This window comes from Rhincodon typus, chromosome 4 (genome assembly GCF_021869965.1).
Source record: "Rhincodon typus isolate 14 chromosome 4, sRhiTyp1.1, whole genome shotgun sequence".
In the NCBI taxonomy this organism is placed as follows: domain Eukaryota; kingdom Metazoa; phylum Chordata; class Chondrichthyes; order Orectolobiformes; family Rhincodontidae; genus Rhincodon; species Rhincodon typus.
This window is the reverse complement of record NC_063335.1, coordinates 47,623,070-47,648,316: the sequence shown is the minus strand read 5'-3', so window position 1 is coordinate 47,648,316 and position 25,247 is coordinate 47,623,070. Positions and strand designations below refer to the sequence as shown.

The 25,247-nt window shown below is 39.5% G+C and overlaps 1 long non-coding RNA gene across 1 annotated transcript in view; it reads right to left on the bottom strand.

Moving 5' to 3' along the window:
- Positions 1 to 263: 263 nt before the first annotated feature.
- LOC125482925 overlaps positions 264 to 25,247 on the bottom strand; it is a 39,532-nt gene continuing 14,548 nt past the window's right edge. Inside the window, exons 2-3 of the long non-coding RNA XR_007261916.1 lie at positions 1,368 to 2,460; positions 264 to 1,259 (exon numbers count right to left, since the gene is read on the bottom strand). This is a non-coding gene — a long non-coding RNA (uncharacterized LOC125482925). The remainder of the gene's footprint in view (positions 1,260 to 1,367; positions 2,461 to 25,247) is intronic.

Sequence of the window (25,247 nt, the reverse complement as noted above, 5' to 3'; positions counted from 1 at the left end):
AATGTCATAACTGAGTGGAACAATTTTGGTGTAGTTACTGAACCAGAACATTGGAAGCCATTGAATTAATATCATGAGATGTGCAAGTTGAATTGGTCCTCCATCACTCTAATGCTGTTCAGCTTCTGTAAAATGCTGCATAGTGAATATAAAGTTTTAGTTCACGCATCTATTGTCAGGCTACCTCCAGAGATGCCAGACCCTTGGTTTGCTGAATATGTGCAGATCTGCACTTCATTGCTCTAGCCATTAGCGCTCAACACTAATGACATGGCAGCTACGAGGGGAGAAATGAGAGACCCTTTATGGGAACTTTACGATCTTTGCATAAACTGGATAAACAATCAATTTTACAAAAAACTCATACTTTCATAACAGTGGGTAACTGGCACTTCCAGCTCATCACTTGCTCCTCTATCTTAGACACCCAGGACTGACATCTGACGGCACATTCCACTAGCAACAACTGCACACACCTCACATCTATGAACTGGAGTCCATTGGCCTTGGACGTGTGGTTGGGCGACCCCAGGAGTGTTATATACCAACAGCCTGACATGCCAAGTGTGTCCTGCCCAGAGCCAGCTGCAACCTCCTCAGACTGAATTCCCACGAGGCTGAGGGACGTAGTCAGCGTGGAAGTAGAAGGCCTGGTCATCTCTGGACTGTCCTGTGAGGAGACCTCTGGGAGGCGTGTATGTGGTTCTTCCACCAGCTGCATGCCTGCTGCCATTACCCTGCCTCCTTGTGAGAAAGTGGCACCTTAACTGAAGTAAAGGTCTCTAATTTCTCCCCTCATAGCTGCCATGTCATTAGTGTTAAGCGCTAATGGCTAGAGCAATGAAGTGCAGATCTGCACATATTCAGCAAACCAAGGGTCTGGCATCTCTGGAGGTAGCCTGACAATCTCATGCCCGAGTGGTGCTGCAACCTTTTGTGTTCAGTTTCCCGGTGTTCCTGACAAATCTTCCTGTTGGCGCTGTGTTTGCTTGTGCATTTGTATGAAGCCTCTAATGGGTGAAACCCACACGGTCCTCGCCTGCCTGGGCCTGAGCAGGTGCCTGGTCTCTGCCAGTCCTCCCAGTGCCAGCAGCCTGGGCCTTTCTTCCTCACCAAGGCTTCAGTAGCTAAGCTGGTGGGGGATGCTGGAGACAGCCTTCTCAGTGTTTCCTCTGTGCTCTCTTCCTTAGAGGTGGAGGAGGATAAGTCTTGTGCAGCAGCCCTTTTTACTAAAGTCACCATGGAACTCCTGGTGGTATCTGCAGAAAACAAAAGAGAAAATGCAAAGGGGCAGACGTTGTAGCATGTTGACAAAAATTTCACAGTGCAGGTCTTGGAGAGTAGTGCCAATGAATGATGCTTCTTACTTGATTTCAAGACACAAGGAGATTTTTGCATCCCCTTAGGATGCCAGGGCCAAGATCTTTTCCTCAAAGTGATTGAGGAGATGAATATCCAGCCCCTGCTCTTTCAGCCCTATTGTAGGCTGTTTTCTCCTGGAATGAGAGATTGGATAAGGTGAAAGTAGGTGGCACAGCTGTTAGTACAAGTGTAGGTGTGGGGAAGTTGAAGTGATCCAAGTGAGTGTGTAAACAGCCTAGAGGGCATGCAGATTGACAAATGTGGGGCGTTGGGGCTTGGCGAGGTTGTGTGAAAGAAAACTTTGAAAGCAATAGTGAGAGTGGTAGAGCATGAGACTTCATGGGAGGTTAGTGCAGTAGCAGAAAAAGAGAGTGTGAGGTAACAGAGAGCAGATTGTGGTATTTACCCTGGCAGAATGGAGAAGGCAATTGACCACTTTCCTGCATTGCTCGGTATTTTTCTGGGCTGTGCAGACTGCAGTGGACCAGGCTGGCAGAGGATCTGGTGTTATGGCTTCATCTGCCAGTCCTGAGGGAAGAAGATGACCTCCTTCTGAACCATGTTATCCAGCAGGATCTTCAGGCTGCTGTCCCCATAATAGAGCACCAGGTTTCCCCTTGTCTGCCATATTTGGCGAAAATGTCTACAGCCATTCAGGACAGCTGTGGACTGCCAGGCGTGACTGGGTGTGCAACAGCCTTTTAAATATAGTGCTCACCCAGGAATCCCAGGATATCCCATGATATCCTGGCAGTGGTGACTGCTCCCAGTTATGGCAAGTGGGAGATTCAGGCTAGCATTGGATGAGAGTTTATGATAATTGTATGAGAAAACTCATGAGGCCTCACAGAGAAATTTGACAAAAATGTCCAGGAAAATCTGGGAAGGTTTAGCCCCTGATCCTTGTTTTTCAGATGAGAGGACCGTTTGTAAGTATAGCTTTAATTTTGTCAGCTGTTGTTATGCCCTCGCTTATTGGATAAAATTCCGCAATCCCATTGGTGCCCACTTCTTTCCCATCTTTATTCAGTTTCCTGGACACAGCAGTAATGGCTTCTTCAGCAATATCGTGCGTGAAGTTCAACAAAGCTGAATTGTCTGTAGATATAAACAAGTCATTGATGTAAAGTTAAAGATGAAAATTCCACCATTTGAGGAAGTATTGGAAAAAATTTTTCATAACATATGCAACGATCAATTTGCATACAAAAATCAACAAAATTGAAATGAAAGTGAACAATGAATATGTTGGTTTGAGTGCCATCTGTAATTCGTAAATTACAATTTTAGCCATCTAGATATTCTAGTTACATTGAGGTGAAATTGCATTTTATAACCATGAATTGCAAACTACATCAGATGCTAAGAAACTCCTTCAATAAGTCAAAAATCAAAGATTGTCTCTCCTTTTTGGAGGAGTCACAGTGGAACTGTGACCACTTTTCTTGCCACTAGTGGAAGTAATTTCAGATGCTGGAAATCCGCCTTGATCACAGACTACTTGGCGATTTGCCAACCATCTTATATCACTGAGAAACTTTGTTCCTTTCTTGAAAATTACATTTCAGGTGATAGCTGTGAACTTTATTTCAGTGTCTGGCTTTTGGATATTTTTGTACCCCCTTCAACCATTTACATAAATTCTTCAACGAAGTTATCATAAATATTGTTTTTTTATAGAATTCTCTGCACCATTTTGTTTCCATTGTCATTAGAGGGAATACATTCTAAATCAGCTAAGATAAGATAGATGTTATTTCTTGTTATTAAGCAGTTTAATGTTCATGATTACACTTAATATTATGCTGGAGTCTTTAACATACCATGAGAATAATTTTCAGATTTTAAACAATCATAAATTGTGCATTGGCAATCTGGTTATTGTAAGTAACCCTGCATGTGGAACCCCATTGAGGACATTTACAGCCACCATCATTATTTTTGATACTTCCGCTTCAACCTTGAATGTTAATTACATATTAATGTCACATTATCTTCATTTCTGCAAATAACACTTTGAAGTCCATTTTTAAATGAATGCATGTAACGTTCAGTTTGAACCAACAATATTCAAATAAATCAAAAAGAATAAAAATGAACAAAACCACCTTCTAAGTTAATAGTAACTCTTAATTTTTTTTTAAAGAATACAATTTCCATCTGTAGTTTACAGTGGGTGTTAAATTTACAATAAAAAAAACTGGCACCTCATTTGTCGCCTAAAGCAATATCACAAACTCAAACCAAAGTGAAAAATGGAAATAATGAGTCCCTGTGGGTGGGGTGGCTTTGACAGAATTAGGTGCTGTTTTAAAGAGAATTGTTAAAGAAATGCAGTTCAAATTGACCCATACATTTTGTCAATGTACTTGTCTAATATTAAGAGAGTTTGCACATTGAGAAACAATTCTATGTTTAAATCCTTTTACATTGGTTAAGATTTTCAGTTTAATTATTTTTTCATTGTTTGTACAATTAAGTACCTAAATTAACAATTTTAGTCAATGTCACATTTTGGTCTCTTCTAAAAGAAGAGATCTCATTGTGAAGTAACAAATGCTGTAAACAATTCTTATACATGTGTGTATTTAATTGTAGTGGGAAACTTCCTCCTCTCTCCTAGGTCTTCAGTCAGTGCATTATTAAATATGATTATCGAATTAAATGTGTTAATGAGTAGATTCCAGCTTAGTTTTACCAATTAGTGTCATTGATTCTCAGGACCATCAGATACCCTTGGTTCAAAATGCTTAAATTTTACTGTAAAAGTTGTCAATCATTAGGGATGATGTGATTGAAAATACAGGATGTTGGATTCATGAGGAGCAAGATCTTATTCTCCTATAAATGTCTTTCTTTTCTCAGAATCCAGTGCTGGAACTTTAATGAAATAGGACCTGCCTGCAGTGGGATCCTGGCAGGATATCAGAAACCCAATCATCCCAGCAGTTAAACACAATCATAGCCTCCAAGTTTCCTGACCAAACATGCAGTGTGGGATGATGGCAATGTGCATCAGCTAATGGAAAGATTCCTGTTAAAAGAATGGACGTAGGGTCAGGATATCTGCATTGTGCAATGGTCTTGAAGGAAAATAATGGACATTAGATGTACACAGGCTGTCTTCCTAGTTCTAACCCTTCCCTGGAGCTGATGCTGGACACTGAGGGCCTTCTGTTTCCCATGGATGGGAGGAAAAGGCCAATCTCATAAGACAAAATCGGTGAGCCTAGAAATCATGGGAACATTGAGCAGCAGGACTATGGTTCCTATACCCTGGATAACGTGCTGTTAGATACTCAATGGGCTCAGTGGGCAGGAATGTTGAGTGGTATTCTGCTTTCAAGTGCCAACTGGCTCCCTCGGTATTCTCCAGAACAGCAATTGTCAGACTGGTTCTACTCATTTCCCTCTGTCTTGAGACACCTGCTTAAAACCAACACTCACCCCTATTTGATTGGCATCTCAAATTCATGCCTTAAAATCAAATTGCATAAATGTTGCCATGACCCATTTCTCACTCGAAACACTCTAATTTTTCTCATTGCAGAAGAGAGCACACCGCCTCAGGGACAGCCTGATATTAATTCCCTCTCTTTAGAGAGCATGCCACTGCAGGGAAGGAAACTGCTGGTTTTGTTGCTCCTGCTGCTATTGGTGTGGCCTGTGTTACTGCTACACTTGCTCTTCATCAGAGATGCCAGGTATATACAGCTGCATAAACTCCACATTCCATGCTGCAGTGAAAGCTTGCAGCATGAAAGTGCAAAGTGCAAGGCAGGAGAAATTGTTTGGAAGTAGTTCAAAATCAGTAAAGCAGTGAAACCAGAGTCTCAGGACAAGTACTGTAAGCAGAAACCTTTCATATTGGCAGTGAAGTAGCTATGCAGTTTTACTCAATGTATAAGGGAGCGAGTTGATGGTGAATGGGAAGATATGAAATAAAGAGGAGTGTTGGTTATTGGAGTCACCACCACTGTGGTCTTGACAAGAGGACTGGACATGATTAAACATAGGGCCGTGGCTCAGGCGAATGATGAGACCTGCAGATATAATTCTAAGTGGTGTGTGAGAACATGTGGAAGGTCAGGAATGATGGGAGGTTGGTCCTCCTTTCCTGGATGATGTGTAGAGTTCTCAGACCATCCTGGTGAGGGATGGAGGTGTAAAGGGATTGGACACCCATGTGAAAAGGAGGCAGAGTCAGGAAACCGTTAAAGTAACAAGGAAATTGGAAGAGTTGCACATATAGGTGGGGCCAGACTGGACAAAGGGAGAAAAGTGTCTGCAGACCTCGACTTCCGTTGAATTATGGAAGACTGATCACTTTTAAGAATCCTTGGATGTTCCTGTGAGATTCCCAGAGCCGGAGTCCTTGCTTTTAAAGCTTGCATTCAATGCTAAAAGCAAGAGTTATGCAGCATCTGAGGCTGGAAACCTTTTTATTCTTTGGAAACATTTTCAAAGAATAAACATAGCTATAAATGTTTAGGGATGCAGTTTTTCCCTCCAGTGGGTGTAGGCACAGAGATGGGTGTCCAGAATTTCATGCCACCCATAAGTATGCCGGGTCCCTGCTCCATCCTCTTTCCAGACCATTTCCTCCCAGGTAGGTTAGGAAGCAGTTGATAATTGAGGCACTAAAAAACCTATTAAGACTTATAAAAACCTAGGACCTAAGAGGCAAACAGGGATTTTCCAATCCTCAAAGTCCCTGCAGGCAGTGGGAGAATGTGCAGAGGGAGCTTCCTGGTGCCAGTTCTTCTTGATCACCTGGATCTAGCTGAAGGTACAGGCCACCCTGGTAAGACAGCTATAAAAGGAGGTTTTTAAATTTTTATTTCTTAGAAAATTGGAGATGGTGCAGCTTCATCTTGGGGCACCATCTCTGTCAATTACCTGACATGGCATCTTACTATTGCTTCCAACTGCGGAGCATCCCATGGACTTTCCAGTTTTCAGAGCTTGCTAAGGACAGCAAGCCAACCCTTTGTCCAAGAATTGGCCAATGTGAAGAAAGGCTCAATGAGTGAGTGTTCCCCACTGTGTAGAATTTTAATCCCTATTTGAGCCTGATTACAGATCCTGAAGGCCACAAGGAAAATCCTGCCCTTCTTTATCAGGGTGCATGTTAAAGGTTAAACAGAAAATGGTAATCCAAATGGAAATTTGTTTTGACATGCAATGTAGACAAATAAAACTCAAAATATTTACTACTTTCATCTTGCCTACTGTTCTGTGAAAGCCTGGGTAAAGGGATCACAGTACTTGGAATTTGCTCATGGCTCACACATATTTGAACAGCAGTGACATTTAAGCAACCTAGACAGTTTTTTAGGCTAGTCAGCTGCTGCCTCATGGGAAGCATGAATATAACAATCATGAGATGAAGGCAGCATCTGGAAATTTGTGAATTCAGTGACCAAGATATTCAGTGAGTCAGCTTCCCAAAACATTTGTGTTCAGATGTTTGGCATATATGTATGTACTTCTAGTCAGATATTATCCAACTTGAAGGAGACGGTCTGGAATGCATCCTGAAGTTTCTTTTTGGAGCAACCCAATAGAGTAGACTCCTTCTGTTTTCATGGCTTAACATAGACAGGTGTCTCGTTATGGAAGGAAGTTGGTGGTCAGGCTTGGAAGTTGATCTGATCCACATCCTGATCCAAAACCACAATGGTTTCAAAGCTTCCCTTGTATTAAGCTGTCTTTTCACTTTCATGCTGGCTTTTATTTTTATTTAAGCCTTACACAATTCTTGGTTTTGGAAGTCCCTGTAAATTTCTGGCAGCAGTAATACTCAAAAAGTCCAGAGATCATCTGTATGGATTTCAAAAGACAACTATAGTGTCAAGTTAAAGAGAATGTATTTTTTCTGTCGCAATGAATTAGTATAGCCCGGATTTAACAATTATCTTTGACTGTGATCACTTGTTTATTGGAAAACATATGACTAACATTTTTAATTAGTTCAGAAGATAGTAAATATATTGGACTAGCTTGTAAATAAAATTGGAGCTGTAATTTGATGTAGAGGAGGAGGGGAAGCTAGCTAGAAAGTTGCTTGAAAGATGAGCAGCTTTTGTGAAAGTTCAGAGCTATTGAAAAGATGGCAGAAGACATCAATGACAGGATGAAGTGGCGAGTAATTATATAACATAAGTGATGAGGGTACAAGGCAAAGAAGCTAATGATGATACAAATAAATAAAAGAATAAAAGGGGTACAAGGAACAGAGCAGAGGCGGATATCTAGCAAGGAGAAAAAGGTTCCCAATGCCAGGAAATGCAGAAAAGTGAAAGAAAGGCAAATGAAGGATATAAACAAAAACCAGAAACTGTGGATGCTGGAAATTGAAAACAAAATCAGAAATTGCTGGAAAAAAACTCATCAAAACTCAAACTATGTTTGAGTGTATTTTAATACTCCAAAAAATATACCAGTTAGAATTCCAAATCAAATATCTAAAATTAATAAAAGAAAAGCATAAAGAGTAAATAGCAATATTAATCTTCATGAACTAGAGTGATGTCCAAATATTCACTGGGCAGATAAAAATCATTTAGTTATCATTAAAAATCTACAAAAGTCCCAGAGTTAAAGAAATAATTAATCTCTGTCTAATGGGTAAGACTGTAATTTAGTTCTAGCCATTTACCTCTGGCACTCATTACAAAACCAAAATTGATGGGCTGTATGCCCCCTGTTAATTCAGTGATTCCCGGTTGAGATGTTTATACTTTGTTGCTTTTGCAACTCATGTCTTTTCCAATTATTTATCATCATTTTCAAATTGAGTTTTGATATCTGCTATCACTAATTTTACATCTTTCTTAAATATCAGATTGGGTTTCCAGTGAACTCCTTCCTTCATTCCTCAGGTATGGATCTACATAAGTTGTCCATCCATATTTCCTAACATAACGATGTAACTTTTCCACTACCTTATTTTGTCATTTTTTAATTCAAGCCTTCTTAACAAATGGACAGTTACCTGAAATATGCAATGGAGTTTTCCATGGTGCCTCACATTGACTTTCCCTCTTTTAAAAGAGGTCTACCTCATTTCAAAGTTCTTATCAGATAGAGATTGCATCGCAGTAGCAGACAATTAATTAATTTGGATGACTTGATCTTGAAAGATGATTTAATCCATGAATTAGAAACCTTATCGTCTTATAATGTTTAACACTGAAACCCTGACTTTTAAAATCCATCTTCTTGGCTAACGCCCACTCCCTCCAGGCCTTGTAGTACGTATTTGAAGTTACTGTTCATTCAATTTGTTCAGGGTTTAGGGAATTCAGAAATTCCTCAGCACCTGCAATTGGATTTTGTTGCGTTCTCTTTTCTAAGAAGATTTCTAACTCTTCCAGGACTGTCAACTGATGTAGTCCCTCTATCTTTTCCAAATTTCTCTCCTTGCAGAATTGAAAAGGACACTTGGATCGCCCTATTGATTGATGACTCAAGGGCCTCACATTTTCTAATAATTACTATCGGGATTTGTATCTCTAATTTTGGCATACCCAGACCTCCATCTTTGCATAAGTAAAAAATACCATTGGTCATATAATGAGAAAGATGCAAGGTCTCTTTTTTAAATCATTGTAATAGAGAAAGGAATGGAGAAAGTTGATGAGGGGAATGTAGTACAAATTGCTCGCATGGATTTTAAGACAGTGTCTGACAAACACCAATTCAGAGATTGTTTATCAAAATTGTGACTCATGAAATGAGGTTAGTTACAGCTTGGTTGAAAAATTGGCTTAAGGGCAGAAAGCAGCAAGTTGTTGTAAATGGATATTATACAGCCCTAAGGATGGTGTACAGGGGTGTTTGCTCAGTGTTAGGGCCACTTGTTTTATTTTATAGTGTGGTGAAGCCTCATAATATGTTGTTATTTGGAAACTTAGGTTCTAAGGTGGAGGGAGAAATGAATTTAGTTTCCAGTTATATGAAGGATCTTATTTTGTCTGATAAAAGTCGAAGTAACTTTGAACAATGAGTTGAAGACAGCATTTCCAAGAAATTGTGATTTTAGCTAAATCACTAGTAAGAAACCTGGAGAGATGATTGTTAATGTGTTTGCAGATTTCAGTTTTACAACCCACAGAGAAAGAGAATAAGTTGAAAACACACATTCTCTTGGAAAGGAAAGGTCCATAACAGCAGAGGTGCTGCTAGTTCAGCAATCTCCAAAATAGTCAGGTCTAAAGGGAGACACCCTGAGTTGCTTAAAAGAAAATTCCAGAAACAGAAGGCTGCACAGATGTGAGAAGGGAAGACATTCTACACGATTGTTGAAGATTTTATTACAAGGCGCCCATGTCTGGTAATAATATTGAGCTAAGTTAGCAGCTTGCTTAAAGTTCTCAGGGTTTGGCTATAATTTGAAATAATAGCATTGAGTGAATACACAGAATTTTGCTCAAAAGGAAATCAACTACACCTCTGTTAGCTGAACAAGGAGTCTTGGTGTTGAGGTTGAGGTGGTCTTTCACTGAAATTTGAGGGTCTGTCAGGTTATTGTTGAGGGAAAAGGGTTCAAATTTTTTCTGACATTTGTAATGAGTTCATTCAGATAATTCTGTTTCGTGTAATACTGTTTGTTTCCCCCCTTTTTTAATATAATTAATCTTTATATTATTTTGTTAAAACCACATTGGTAGCCTCTTGTGAAATTTTTTAGTGACTGACCACCAAAGTGAGCAGAGGGAAAAATAAAACTTACAGTCTATAAAATCAAGTACCACAGGTATGACTCCAGAATGGTGTATTGCTTCCCTGGGGCCAGGGTTAGGGATGTCACTGAGCAGCTACAGGGCATCCTGAAGGCAGAGGGTGATGAGTCAGAGGTTGTGTACGCATTGACACCAATGATATAGGTAGAATGAATGATGAGCTCTTGTATGAAGAATTCAAGGATCTGGGCAGTAGGTTAAAAAGCAGGACCTCCACAATTGTAATCTGTGAATTTCTCCTAGTGCCATGTACCATGAAGTACAGAAATAGGAGCATAGTGCAGATGAATGCGTGGCTCAAGAGTTGGTGCTGGAGGGATGGTTTTAGATTCCTGGATCATGGGGACTATTTCTGGGGAAGGTGGGACTTGTACACTTCAGACGGTCTACACCTGAACCAGAAAGGAACCGACGTCCTTGCACTTGGGTTGTTAGTGCTGTTGGGAGGAGTTGAAACTAGTTCAGTAGGGGGAGAGGATGCAGCACAATATATTAAAGGAATCAAGACAGAGAGAGTTTAGTCATGTTGTGATTCAAAGGAGCCATTCAAGGCTGGATGGCCTCTACTTTAGCCCTAGGAGTATTATAGATAACAACAGAAAGTTGTGTGCACAGCCCAGACCATCACAAAAGCCAACCTCCTATCCATGGACTCCATCTACGCTTCTCGTTGCAATGAAAGGCTGCCAACATCATCAAAGACCCATCCCACCCCGGTAATGCTTTCTTTCAACCATTTCCATCAAGCAGAAAATACAGAAGCTGAAACATACGCACCAACAGGTTCAAGAACATCTTCTGCTCTGCTGTTATTAGAGTGCTGAATGGGCCTCTCTAATTTCAAATCTAATGTTGACTTTGCTTTTGTGCACCTCCTGTGCAGTCATAACCTTGTATGCCTCATTCTGTCCAAGCACCCCATGATCTGTATGTCCTTGTTTGTTATGATCTGCCTGTACTGCTCACAAAACAAAACTTTTTACTGTGCTTAGGTACCTGTGACACCAATAAATCAAATCAATCAAAGATGAGACAAATGAGTTAAGGGTGTGTATTGAAATGTAGAAGTGTGATATTGTTGCCATCACAGAGACATGGTTACGGGGTGGGCAGGACTGGCAACTCAACATTTTGAGGTATTGAATCTTTAGGTGGGACAAGGGAGAGTGTAAAAGAGATGGTATTGCACTATTAATGAAGGAGTCGTTACTGTAATAAGAGGTACAATATCTTGGAAGGGTCTTCAAATGAGGCTTTGTGGAGAGAGGTTAGGAATAATAAGTGGGCAGTCACATTGTTGGGAGTGTATTAGAGGCCCCCAGATAGTCAGTTAACAACAGAGGTGCAGATATGTAGACAATTCACTGAGGTGTGTAATAATACGATAATTATATCAGGGGATTTCAAATTTCTGAACATTAATTGGGGCAGTCATAGTGTAAAGGGTTTCAACGGGGTGGATTTCTTGAAATGTATTCAGGAGAACATTTTACGTTAACACATATAATAAAGAACAAAGAACAACACAGTACAGGAACAGACCCTTCAGCCCTCCTCCCCTGCGCAGACACATTTTGCCCTTCCATACCAAAACTGTCTTCACTTACTGGATATGGATATTCATGTATTCATCCAGGTTTTCTGGAATACTGCTATTGTGTCTGTTTCCACCACTGTCTCCGACAGGCACTCACCACCCTTTGTGTGAAAAACTTGCCTTGCACATCTCTTTTAAACTTCCCCCCTCTTTGAACCTGCGTTCCCCCAGTAATTAACCCCTCCACCCTGGAAAAAAAAATCATACCTCCCACTCTATCCATGCCATTCACAATCTTGTAAACTTCTATCAGATTGCTCCTCAACCTCCTGCATTCCAGTGAAAATAAACCTAGCCTATCCAACCTTTCTTCATAGCTAAAATTGGGGGAAGGCAGATATGATTAAAATAAGGCAACATCTAGCCAAAGTGGATTGGGAACAGCTATTTGTGGGAAAATCTACAGCAGAACAGTTGGAGACTTTCAAAAATGAAAAATTGGGAGAGTGTAAGACTGGTTTGTTATCTCGAGGGCAAAATGTAGGACCAACAAGCCCAGAGAGCCCTGGATGTCTTGGAATCCTCAGGAGTGAGTAAAAAAAGAGATGCTTTAAGCAGGTGTGAAGGGAACAAATCAACAGAGACCCTAGTATAGTATAGAAAATGTGGTGGACACTTAAGAAAGCAATTAGGACAGCAAAGAGGGGGCATGAATAAATAGTGGTGGGTAAGATAAGGAAGGATCTCAAGATACCCGAGCACCTTCTCCCATATCCTTATCTCAAACCTCACACACCAGGCCTTGTGGGCTGCTACCACAAAAAATCCATTGTCAGCCACTAATAGTCCCCATTAGCACCTATCGATTTTCCCAGGCTGACCTTCACCCATTCTTTTATCTGCACAATGTTTTTTTTTCTCTCTCTGGGCTCCATCTCCACCTATTGTTTACTCTTTCCCCACTCCTTCTTTACCAATTCTTTCCTTGCTACAATCAGTTCTGAAGAAGGGTCACTGGACCTGAAATGTTAAATCTGCTTTCTCTTCACAAATGCTGCCAGACCTGCTGTGTCTTTTTCAGCAATTTCTGTTTTTGTTTCTGATTTCCAGTATCCTCAGTTTTTTGGGGTTTGTTTTGTTTCTCCAGATGCTGTATGAGTATACTAATGGGAATAGGATAACCAGGGAAAGAGTAACACTGATCAGGTACCAAGGGGGACTGGAGGACATTAGTAGAGTGTTAAATGAATCATTCACTTCTGTCTCCACACATGAAGGTTTTGATGGGCTTAAAAGTGGACAGATCCCCAGGACCGGATGAGTTGCATCCCAAGCTGTTGTGAGAGTCGAGGGAGGAAATTATATGAGCTTTGAGCCAAATTTTTAATTCCTCTCAGGCCACAGCAGAGGTGCCACAGGACTGAAAGACAGCTAATGTGGTTCCACTTTTCAAGAAGGACGGTAGGGATTAACCAAGGAATTACGGACGAGTGTGTCTCACCTTGGAAGGGAAACGATTGGAGAAGATTCTGAAGAAGAGAATTGATCTCCACTTTGAGAGGCAAGGTTTGATTAAAAATAGTCAGCATAGCTTTAAGAAGAAGGTCAGAGGGAAGACAGAGTCTTCAGCTGCTTCCCTGCCTGTCCCATTGGCCATCCTGCTGGTCACTGCATCCCCCGGCCCTCCCCACTTCACTGTTGGCTATGAGCACTCTTCTTCTCCATCACTGCTGGTCATATCCACTCTTTCCCCCTCACTGCTGGCTTTCTCCCACCTCACTGCTGGCCATATTCGGCCAGTTCCTGCACTGCTGGCCTCATCACCTTGTCACTTGTTTGCTGCCTTGGGTTGTTTTTGAGCTTACCATTTATGTGTGGCATTGGCAATAAATACAGCCAAAAGATTATCACAAGATTGAATAAGGCAGGCAAGGAAAAACCTTTTTCATTAGCTGATATTATGAGGATTATGGGGTATGGATTTAAGTTTTCTGCAAGGTCTGTAGAGGTAATATCTGAAAGACCTTCCTTTTCGTCAAGTGATAATAACATGGAATTTACTACCCACTAGGATTGTGGAAGGAGAAACAATTAGTGATTTTAAAAAAACCTAATTGAGTATAAAGCTCTGAATGGGCCACTACTACAGTACACTGTCCAGCTCTGGTCAATGTTCTTTAGGATGGTGGTGAAAGCACATTAGAGGATGCAGTAGAGACTTACCAAAGTGGTTCCAAGATGAGGGAATTTAGCTACAAGGTTATGTTGAAAAGCTGCTGTTGTTCTTCTTGGGCCAAAGGGAGTTGAGGGGAGATTGAATTGAGTTTAAAAGATTATGATAAAACAAAGAACTGCAGATGTTGGAGATCTGAAACAAAAACAAAAATTGCTGGAGAAACTCAGCAGGTCTGTCAACATCTGTGGGAAGAAAGCAGAATTAACATTTTGAGTCCAGTGACTTGTCATCAGAACTGATTGTAGTCGAGATTTTGAGAGGCGGGGGGGGGAAAGAGGTTAGCGGAGAGGTGGAGATGGAGCTAAAGTTGAGAGACAGAGAGAGAGAGAGAGAGAGATGAAAGGGGCAGGTAAACAAAGAGATTATGGATGGCAGGCTAGGACACAAAAACAAAAAGTTGCATAAGTGATAATAAAAGCCAAAAGTGAGAAAATGGGCTAGCTGTGCTGAATGCGACCCATAGTGTTGGATAACACACCAACATTTCAGTTGCAGGATTGCTGCAGTGTTGCAGTGAGCCTTAGTGCAAGCTCAAAGAACAACATCTCATTTTCTGTTTGGGGACCCTTCAACCTCTGGGACTCAACATCAAGTTCAATAACTTTAGAGTCTGATTCAATCCTTCCATTTGGTCCTGTTATGATATGGGTTGCTTTTAGCACAGTCACCCATTCACAAGTACTCCTACATTATATGGATTGCATTCAGTACAGCTCACCCATTCTCTCCTACTCTTAGCTCTTATTTTTTACTTATTCAGCCTTTTTATTCCTGTCCTGGCTTGCTATCCATAATCTATCTCACCTTGCCAGAAACTTCTAATTCAGCATAAATACCACATTTTTCAATCTATTAGCAATTCTGATGAAGATGCACTGGATTCAAAATGTTAACTCTGCTTTCTCCCCAAAGATGCTGCCAGACCTGTTGAGTTTCTCCAGCAAGTTTCTGGTTTTGTTACAAGATAATGACTCATTTAGATACAATACACAAAGTTAAGCTGTTCCCATTATCTGATGGTACAAGGACTAAGCAAAGCATTAATTTGTGACTCAGTGGTGGCAAATTCATGTCTGATTCATGAATTTCTAGATTCAAGTCCCATGTGCGCTTCAGCATGAAAATCAAGGTTGATATACTGACGCAATACTGAAAGAACATTGCATTGTTGGCGGTCCTGCCTTTCAGATGAGATGTTTAAATGAGGTACAATCTGCTAGCTTGAGTTCCCATGGTGCTATTTTCAAAAAGGATCAGTGGAATTATCCCTGGCTGATGTTTATCCTTCCACCAACATCACAATAAAACAGATGTTATGGTTATTACCATGTTGCTGTTTGAGAGAGTTTGTGCCACATTACCTACACTACAACAGTGATTACATTTCAAAATATACTTCATTTAAAAAAAGAGCTTTGGGATTTTTGGTGGTTATGAAAAGCTAAATAAATGCAAATCTTTCTTTTTCACAGTTTTTAGGTTTTGGACTAAAGCCACAAGGGGAGTCGAAGAAGGAAGAATATTTCATACATCTAGCGGTAAAGACTTGAGATTCATTGGCTGCAACAGGGATGGCAATGAAGATGACCTATTTCAAAAGGAAACAATGTTTCCATCCCTAATAAATGTGATTGATAGCCCCTATTAAAAATGGCCACTGTCATCCATCTGCACATCCACAGATGCACTCGCAACACAACTGCTGTTAAGCAATTACCTACACTGGGCCTTCAAATATTTAAATGTTTAATTTATTACAGGACAGGAATTCAAACAGATTTCAGTCTGAGATATTCATTAAAAAAAGGGAAGATACCATTTTGTCCTCCCCCATATTTTCCTGCATAATTTGCAGTCATGTAATACTTCTGCTATCAAAGTCAGCTCATAGTTGTTTCTGGCAAGATTGCAAACTGTTCCCTACTACATTTAAATAGAATGATTGGAGATTTGCCGCAAAGATAAATTAAGTTCGATACTTCCACTGATTTTCAGAGAAGTTCCACCCTTAAATGTTGCACTTCTGCGAATGGTCGTTTGTTGTTTCATTTAGTGGCAGTGTTGCCTGTAAATGTAGTCGTGGATAGGCACTTGGAAATATATTTCCAAGGTTATTAGGATGAAGCAGAGAAATTGGGATGACTGGATTGTTCTAGCTGCCATGGAATAAAGACCATAAGATATAGGAGTAGAATTAGGCCGTTCAACTCTAAGTCTGCTCTGTCATTAGATCATGGCTGCTATGTTTCTCAACGCCACTCTCCTGTCTTCTCCCTGTAACCTTTGATACCCCCACCAATCAAAAACCTATCTGTCATAAATATATTCAATGACTTGGCTTCCACAGCCATCTGTGGCAATGATTTCCACAGATTCACCACCCTCTGGCTGAAGAAATTCTTCCTCATCTCAGTTCTGAGAGGTTGTTCCCTTTATTGTGAGACTGTGCCCTCAGTTCTACTCTCTCCTACTAGTGGAAACACTTTCTCCACATCCACTCTATGCAGGCCTCTCAGTATTCTATAAGTTTCAATCAGATCCCCCCTCATCCTCCTAAACTTCATCAAATATGTACCTAGAGTTCTTAACCGCTCCTCAACAAGCCCTTCATCCTTGATCAATCTTGTAAATCTCCTCTGGACCTCTTTCCAATGCCGGCACATCCTTTCATAGATATGGAACCCAAAACTGCTCACAATATTTCAAATGCAGGAGCAAGTTACTGCAGATGCTGACAGAGCCTCAGCAGTACGTCTCTGCTCTTGTATTCTAGCCTTGTTGAAATGAACGCTAATATTGCATTTGCCTTCCTAACTGCCAACTGAACCGGTATGTTAACTGTAAGAGAATAATGAACTAGGACTCCTAAGTCCGTCTGTGCTTCAGATTTCTGAAGCCTTTTCCCATTTTGGAATATAGTTTATGCCTCTATTCTTCCTACAGTAATGCATAGCCTCACATTTTCCCACATTTGTACTCCATCTGCTGCTTTCCTGTATACATGCCAGTACCTTGCCCCTAACACCGTGGGTTCTGATCTTATTTAGTAGCTTTCCATGCGACACCTTGTCAAAGGCCTTCTGGAAATCCAAATAGGTCATGTCCACTGGCTGTCTTTGCCTATCTTGCTCATTACCTCCTCAAAGAATTCAAACTGTTTGTCAGGCATATCCTCCCATTGATGAAGCCATGCTGATTCAGTCCTATTTTACAATGAATGCTCAAGTACTCCACAAACTCATTCTTAATAATGGACTCTAAAATCTTATTGTGATTCAGGTCAGGCTAACCAGCCTATGTCTTCCTGTCTTCTGTCTCCATCCCTTCTTAAACAGGGGTGTTACATTAGCCATTTTCCAGTTCTCTGATTCCAGTGATTCCTGAAAGATTACCACCAATGCCTGTACAATCTCCTCAGCTATCTTCCTCACAACTCTGTGGGTGGGTAAGCCGTCTGGTCCAGGTTATTTATCCACCTTCAGCACGTCCCTGGTGATGGCCATTATACTCACCTTTGCCCCCAGATTGTCATTAAGTTCTGGTTTGCTGCTGATGTTTTCCATTGTGAAAACTGATGTAAAGTACCTTTTCAGTTCCTCTGCCATTACTTTGTTCCCCTTTACCAATTCCGGAGCCTCATTTTCCGGCAGAACAATGTCCACTCTTGTCTCACTGTTAAAAAGCTTCTGCAACCTTCTTTTATATTACTAGCTAGCTTACTCTCAAATTTCATCTTCTCCCCCCAGTTGCTTTTTTTGTTATCTCCTGCTAATTTTTAAAGGCTTCCCAATCCTTTGTTTCTCACTAATCTTCACCACATTATGCTGTCCTTGCCTTCCCTTGGAACCTTCACTGGACTCCCTCAATAGCAAGAATCTCCTTCCTCAGACTAGGAGACCAAAATTGCACACAATACTCAAGGTGCAACCTCACCAAGGCGTTGTATAACTGCAGCAAGACATCTCTACTCTTGTACTCAAATCCTCTCGCTGTGAAGGCCAATATGCCATTAGCTTTCCACACCGCCAGCTGCACCTGCATGCCAACCTTTAGCGACTGTTCCACCATGACACCCAGGTCTCATTGCACCTCATCTTTTCCTAAACTGCCACCATTCAGATAATCTACCTGTTTTGTGACCAAAGTGGATAACCTGACATTTATTCACATTATAGTGCATTTGCCAAGCACTTGTCTACTCAGCCAGCCTATCCAAGTCACCCTGCAGCCTCTTAACATTTTCCTCACCGCACATAATGCCACCCAGTTTAGTGTCATCTGCAAATTTGGAGATATGGCACTCAATTCCTTCATCCAAATCATTAATGTATATTGTGAACAGCTATGGTCCCAGCACTGAACCCTGCTGGCAGTCTGGAAAGGACCTGTTTATTCCAACTCTCTGCTTCCTATCTGCCAACCAATTCTCTATCGACATCAATACATTACCTCCAATACTATGACCTTTAATTTTCCTTCCTAATCTCTTGTGTGGAACCTTGCCTTTTGAAAGTCCAGATACACAACATCAACTGATTCACCCTTGTCTACTCTACTGGTCACGTTCTTAAAAAAATTCAGATTTGTCAAGCGTAATTTCCCTTTAGTGAATCCTTGCTGATTTGGACTGATTCTGTCACCACTTTCCAAATGTTCAGTTATTACATCCTTAATAATTGACTCCAGCATTTTCCCCACCAGTGATGTCAGACTAACCAGCCTATAATTCACTGTTTTCTCTTTCCCTCCTTTTTTAAAAAGTGGGGTTACATTAGCTACCCTCCATCCACTGGAACTCTTCCAGAGCTGAAAAGTAATCACCAATATGTCTGCTATTTCTGCCCTCTTGCATTTTCAGTTGGTTATCTGTGTCCTCTTTAGTGAAGACAGATCTAAAGTATTTGTTCAACTGGTTTGCCATCTCTTTGTTGTCCATTATGAATTCACCTGATTCTAACTGTAGGGGACCTATATATATCGTCACCAGTCTTTTTCTCTTCACATATCAATAGAAGCTTTTGTAGTCAGATTTTATGTTTTCTGCAAGCTTACTTTAATGTTCTATTTTCCCCTTCCAAATTAAACCCTTTGTCCTCCTCTACTGAGTTTTAAATTTCTCCCAGTCCTCAGGTTTGCTGCTTTTTCTGGCAAATTTATATGCCTCCTCTTTGGTCTTAAAATTTTCCTTGATTTCGCTTGTTAGCCATTGTTGAATCGCCTTTCCTGTTTTGCTCTTATGCCAGACAGGGATGTATAATTTTTGAAGTTCATCCATGTGTTCTTTAAATGTTTGCCATTGTCTATCCACCATCAACCGCTTAAGTATCCTTGGCTAGTTTATCCTAGCCCTTGCATGCCTCAAAGTTAGATTTCTTTAAGTTAAGGACCTTAGTCTCAGATTTAAATGTGTCACTCTCCATCTTAATGAAGACTTCTACCATATTATGGTCACTCTTCCCTAAAGGATCTCACACCACAAGATTGCTAACTAATCCTCTCTCATTATATAATACTATATTGGTCAAGCAAACCATCCCTCATACATTCCAGGGAATCCTCCTCCATCACATTGCTACCAGCTTGGTTAGTCCAATCAATATTTTGATTGAAGTCACCCATAATAACAGCCATACCCTTACTGTATGGATCTCTAATTTTCTGTTTAATGCCATCCTCATCAGTATTATCTTTCTCAGGAACAATTAAATGATTAAATCCTCCTTAACAATTAGAGCTACATTCCCTCCCCTATATCCTATAGATGAAATATCCCTTGCAATACTTTAGCTGAATTTCTCTAATTTGCATATTTCTGCATTTGACCTTAACATATTTGTATTATGCGCAGAATTATCACAGAAGCATTTAAGGAGTTGGCTTCTCAAGACTTGGAAACTTTCTTTTTACACTTATCCCTGTGGTTTAAACCAGTTAAGATTTATTAATTAGGAAACTTTATTCAGACTTTTTGTTCTGAGGAACCTACACTCAGCATTAACTAGACCAAGTCCAGTCACAATTAGTTTAATTAGTAAAATCCCATCAAATAGTTCCTGACCATTCTGGGTTAACCTGAAAAAATATATCCTATGTTTACTAAAAAGCCTACCTTTGCTTGAAAATGTTCCCCGGTTGTCCATAAATATTACCATTATTATATGCTGAAGTTCTCTAATTGGTCATATAGTTCATTCATCTTGCTGTTCTTGCCTGATGATGTTGTAATTATAGGTAAATGATCATTAGCCTTGTTCTTACTTTCTGTCGAGTGATATTTTCAGTAAGTGAATATTATAATATCATAACCAATGTATATGTATATGTTCTCCTACAACTTGCATTTGATTGTGAAGAGCAAGATTCACACTACAAGGCCTGCTTGTTGAATTTTCATTTTTCAAAAGTTTAAATGGTAGCTCCACTGAATTTCATCGGGTATTAAATCTATAAAAGTGGAATGAAGTGAATATTTGCACATGTGAAATAAAATCCCTAAATTAGCTTTTTGTTGGTGCCAAGAAAACTAAACCTGACTTCCTAGATACAATGTGTAAAAATACCTAGGCCCTAGAGTAATTTCATATAAACAATGGATGAGTCAGCTCAAAATGAAAATTGAACCAGCACTGATACTCAAATTGTGTATAAAGTGAATGCAATGTATGATTTTAACTTGCGTATTTGATAACCTACAACACAATGGCGCTCAAACCATGCAATCAAAAATTTATTGCACAGGATTGGCAATGAAAACAATGTATTACTCTAATAATACATTGTGCAGTGATTACGTTACTGGTATAATAGTCCAGAGGTCTCAGCTAATAATTTTGAGATCATGTTTAAATTTCATAATTGGATTGAAAATTTAATTACTGTTAGTAACATTTACTAGGGAGCTGTTACACCATACATATGAATTCAGAACACTAGGCCATTCGGCTGTCAAGCCTGCTCTGGTATTAATCAGGTCATGGCTGATCCGATTCCATCTCAACTCCGCATTCTCGCTTATCGTTGATAATCTTGCATCCAATTAGTAACTAACAATTTGTCTGCCTTAAAAATAATGAGATATTTTGTTCCCACTGCCTTTTGATTTTCATAAAAATCCAACTAGCTCACTAAATGTCATTCTTTGGCTGTCATCCTTCTCTGACCTTACTGATATGTGACTCCAATCTCATATAAATGTAATTGATTTTTAATTAATAGCTTAATAAACAACTCAGCAGAAGGCCATCCCTACCTTCTCAGGGCAACAAGGAAAAGGCAATAATTGTCAGTTTTGTCAGCAATGCCCAGACTCTGAGACTGAAATTTTGAAAAGTCTTCTAATTTTACAAGGCTATACAGTAAAGCTGGAAAGTGGGGTTATGCTTCATTGCTCTCATTTGGCGTTGCAAACATGTCAGGCCAATGGCCTGGTTCTATTTGATTGTTCCCAAGACTCTGATTGCTTCTACGGCAATTTCCGTATCAAGTGACCAGGCCTAGTGCATTTATTAAACTCAGTGACACAGTTTTTCAAACAGTTGCTTGGTAGTAGAGGGCTTTAATATTCCTGCACTAATAATCAATTTAAAATAATCAATAAAGTTTACAACAAGGTTCATTTATACATGCTAAAAGTGAAAATATTCCTATACAGAAACCTATTTCCTACAAATAAAATTAAATGTTTAAGCTTTGCAAAATTTCTTGAATTACTTCAAAGCATAGAGAGCCAATAGTTGTTTGTTACTTTCTCCATGGCAATGCCTCAACTAACCAAAATTTGACTTATCAACTAGTCAACACTCTTTCCATTCTATCATATAAATTATTGTGATTGTTTGTTTGAAATTTGGTGTTCTTGCATTTGTCTTTTGAATCCAAGATGAAACATTATTCCCTGCTTTTAGCAATATACAGTGCTTTTTATTAAATATGGAAATTATACAAAAAGTAATGAAGATGAAGCATAACGTCTTTATTTGGAAGCTGATATTTTTAAAAGGACAAGCACTGATCCAATTGGACATCAAAAGGTCTGGTTATTTATTGATAATAAAATGACTGTCATCTTTGTGGAGTAAACTAATCTGTAAGTACCAAGTGAGAATTTCACTAAACTGAACCAAGAAGCTTTTTAAAAATCCCATTTAAAGGAATATAATAACATACTCCAAGTCCTGTCTTTAATTCACACAAAGCAACAGGTAGCCTCATCTTAATTGGAAATTCATGGACATTGCAAAAACGTGGAAGCGAGCCATTTGAACCAACTAGTCCAGAGAAAGTATTTTCCTCCATTCCAAGCAAATAGTAGCAATTACATGCATTCACTTTCATTTCATACCACAATATCATCATTTCCTTTATTCACTTAAACATTCTGACCTTGAATGTTGATATAATTTTTGTTTTGAATGCTATTTCTGTAAATTCTCAGTATAAATAGGTTTCTCATGCCCTCACGATTCTACATCTCTGCATTTCAGAAGAATCTACATGAAAAGATGGGAAAGAAAGGAACAGGAGGATATATTGAAGAGGGCGGGGGGGTGGGGGCGCTTGTGTGGAGCATGGGAACTGACATGGCTTAGTGACCTCAATGCTCTATTTTGCATTGTATATTCTACTTTTATATTACACATAATCTTGCATTCAGGACCCACTATTCTTCACCCCTCAGTTTTTCTAAACAATCTGCATCTATTCCGTCCTTTCATAATATGGAATAGTTTTATGACATCATCCCATAATCTGTACTAAGTATTTAAGTCTTTCTTTAGTATTAATTCATAACCATCAAGATTCCAATAAATCTATTATCCCCTTTTGAAAGCCTCTTCTAAAGTGGAGTCCAATGAATGGAAACCCTGAAAATAGTAAAGGTGATACTACCAAAAATTTGAGAAAGGCAGTGGGGGGAGGGAGTAGTTTGCACTAAGTTCAAATTGATTTTGCTGCAATGCTATAACATAAAGTTTTTTTATAGAATCCCTACAGTGTGGAAACAGGCCATTTGGCCCAACAGGTCCACACTGATGAGCATCCCACCCAGACCCACTCCCCTAACCCTGCATTTGCCATGTCTAACACACCTATCCTAAACATCTGGGCACTATGGGCAATTTAGCATGGTCAATCCACCTGGCCTGCACATCTTTGGACTGTGGGAGGAAACCAGAGCACCTGAAGGAAACCCATGCAGACACAGGGAGAATGTGCAAACTCCATACAGACAGTCGCCTGAGGGTGGAATTGAACCTGGGTCCCTTGTGCTGTGAGGCAGCAGTGCTAACCACTGAGCCACTGTGCCACCCATCTTTTACTTAACTTTGCTTGCTCATTTTTGACAAACATATTGATCTCACTACTTGTATGATAGAAAGTAGATTCAACTGCCTTAATGACAGTACTGAAATGCCAATCCAGTTTGTTGTATTAAGTATTTTGTAGTACCATAAAATTGAATCTACAAAATTATACCGTGTAATAATTTTATGATGGTCATTGACTTATTCAACTCTATCCATTTTTTTTAGATGATTATAAGAGAAACAGCACAGAAAACAGGTGATTGATTAGTTCAATATATCGTGAGACGATTGTGATAGCCTGGACAATGATTATCAGACAAGTGAGAGGCAATTGACTTTCATGGAAAAAAAAATGTGAGAACTAATTGGGCCATCAGGATGCAAACACATTGATATTAGGCATATAGAATTGTGGGGGTAGAGTTTTGGAAACTTGATTCTCATCCACTCTGTTAATGATCCAAAATAACTGGATGACATAGGTTAGTGTTAATCTATGTAAGTGAAGCATAATTTTCCAGTTGGTTCAGAGCAGACTCAGATCCGGAACCAGATTCATCTGCTTTCATTTTGGGGGAAAATGGTTTACTATGTAAACTCAAATGTAACTTCCAGAGTTGGCAATAGCATTATGTAAGGATTACGTGTACTTTAAAATACCGTTGTGCCATATAATTTGTTTAGTTGGAATGACCATCCTGCAACATCATGATGTGAAAAAATGTTTTGGATTTGCTATAACTCAATCTATGATGGATCAGATTTTGCTATCAAAACAATAGTGAGGTGAATTGTGTTCTCTGTTATTTATGCATTGATGGTAGTGACTTCAACAGTGGAGCAGATCCATGGTTAAATGTAAATATTCTAAATTTGGTGCTCGACTGTAAAAGTTCTGCTTTCTGCCTCCCAATAAAAAAAAAGGCTTGAAGTTAGTCTATTTGTGCAGTACATGCAAACTAAAAACTTTCTAAGCAAGTTTAAGCCTTGTTATTTCTAGTATAAAATCCTTTTCAGATTGTGATAATTGTTAATTAGCACCACTAAATTTTTAGGGTTGAAAATGAACTATTTAAAGATGGATTCTCACTCCTTCACGTATTAATTATTCAAGATTTTCAAAGTGTAAAATTTACATTATTTTTAAATTCTGTCCACAAAATTTGTTTCTCTCTCTCTTAATCCAATCTTCTTTTCATTGTCTTTATTCGCCTTTCTCTCCCTGACTTGACATTGAATTCACCTACTCTATTTTACACTTGCTTATTTGAGTCTGACATGTCCTAATGTTTGTTGTCACTGTGCTATTTTCATCAACCATGTTCAGCAATGGAGTAGGCAAAGATGTGCAGTTAAAGTGTGCAGTGTGAATTCTAAATATTAGCATATGTTGTTAGTCGCACAGCTGCACCAGAATCTAGATCATTCCTTTTAGGTAAATAATGCTGTTTATGCTGTTCTGTTTGGTAAAGTAGGCAGACACTTATCAGTGTTTTGAATTTGTCATGGAGTTGGACAAAGAGGACCAAATAAGATTGCCACTTCACAGTTTTTAACAATACAATGATGAGGGGCTTGTGGTTTGGATAACGAAAATCTGCAGGGTGAAAGTGAGAAAATGTTAGGATCTGAAGGGTCTGAGCTAAAATGTTGATATATTTTTCTCTTTTGGATGCTGATTGATTTGCTATACATTCTGGTTTTATTTCTAATTTCCAGCTTGCAACCTTACCTCTTTTATCTGCTACTTTTACTCATAATAGCTACTTACTGCTCTTTGTTTCAAGGTATTGGATAATTCACAGCCTGTTATTCCTATTGTTTTTGATTAGTAAATTCGTGGATATGTCTTCAAACTAGAAAAAAAGCAATTTGCTCTGAGAAGATGAGACAACAAGGTGCAGGGCTGGATGAACACAGCAGGCCAAGCAGCATCATAGGAGCAGAGAGGCTGACATTTCGGGCCTAGACCCTTCATCAGAAAAGGGGGAGGGGAAGGGGGTTTTGAAATAAATTGGGAGAGAGTGGGAGGCGGATAGAAGAGGGATAGAGGAGAG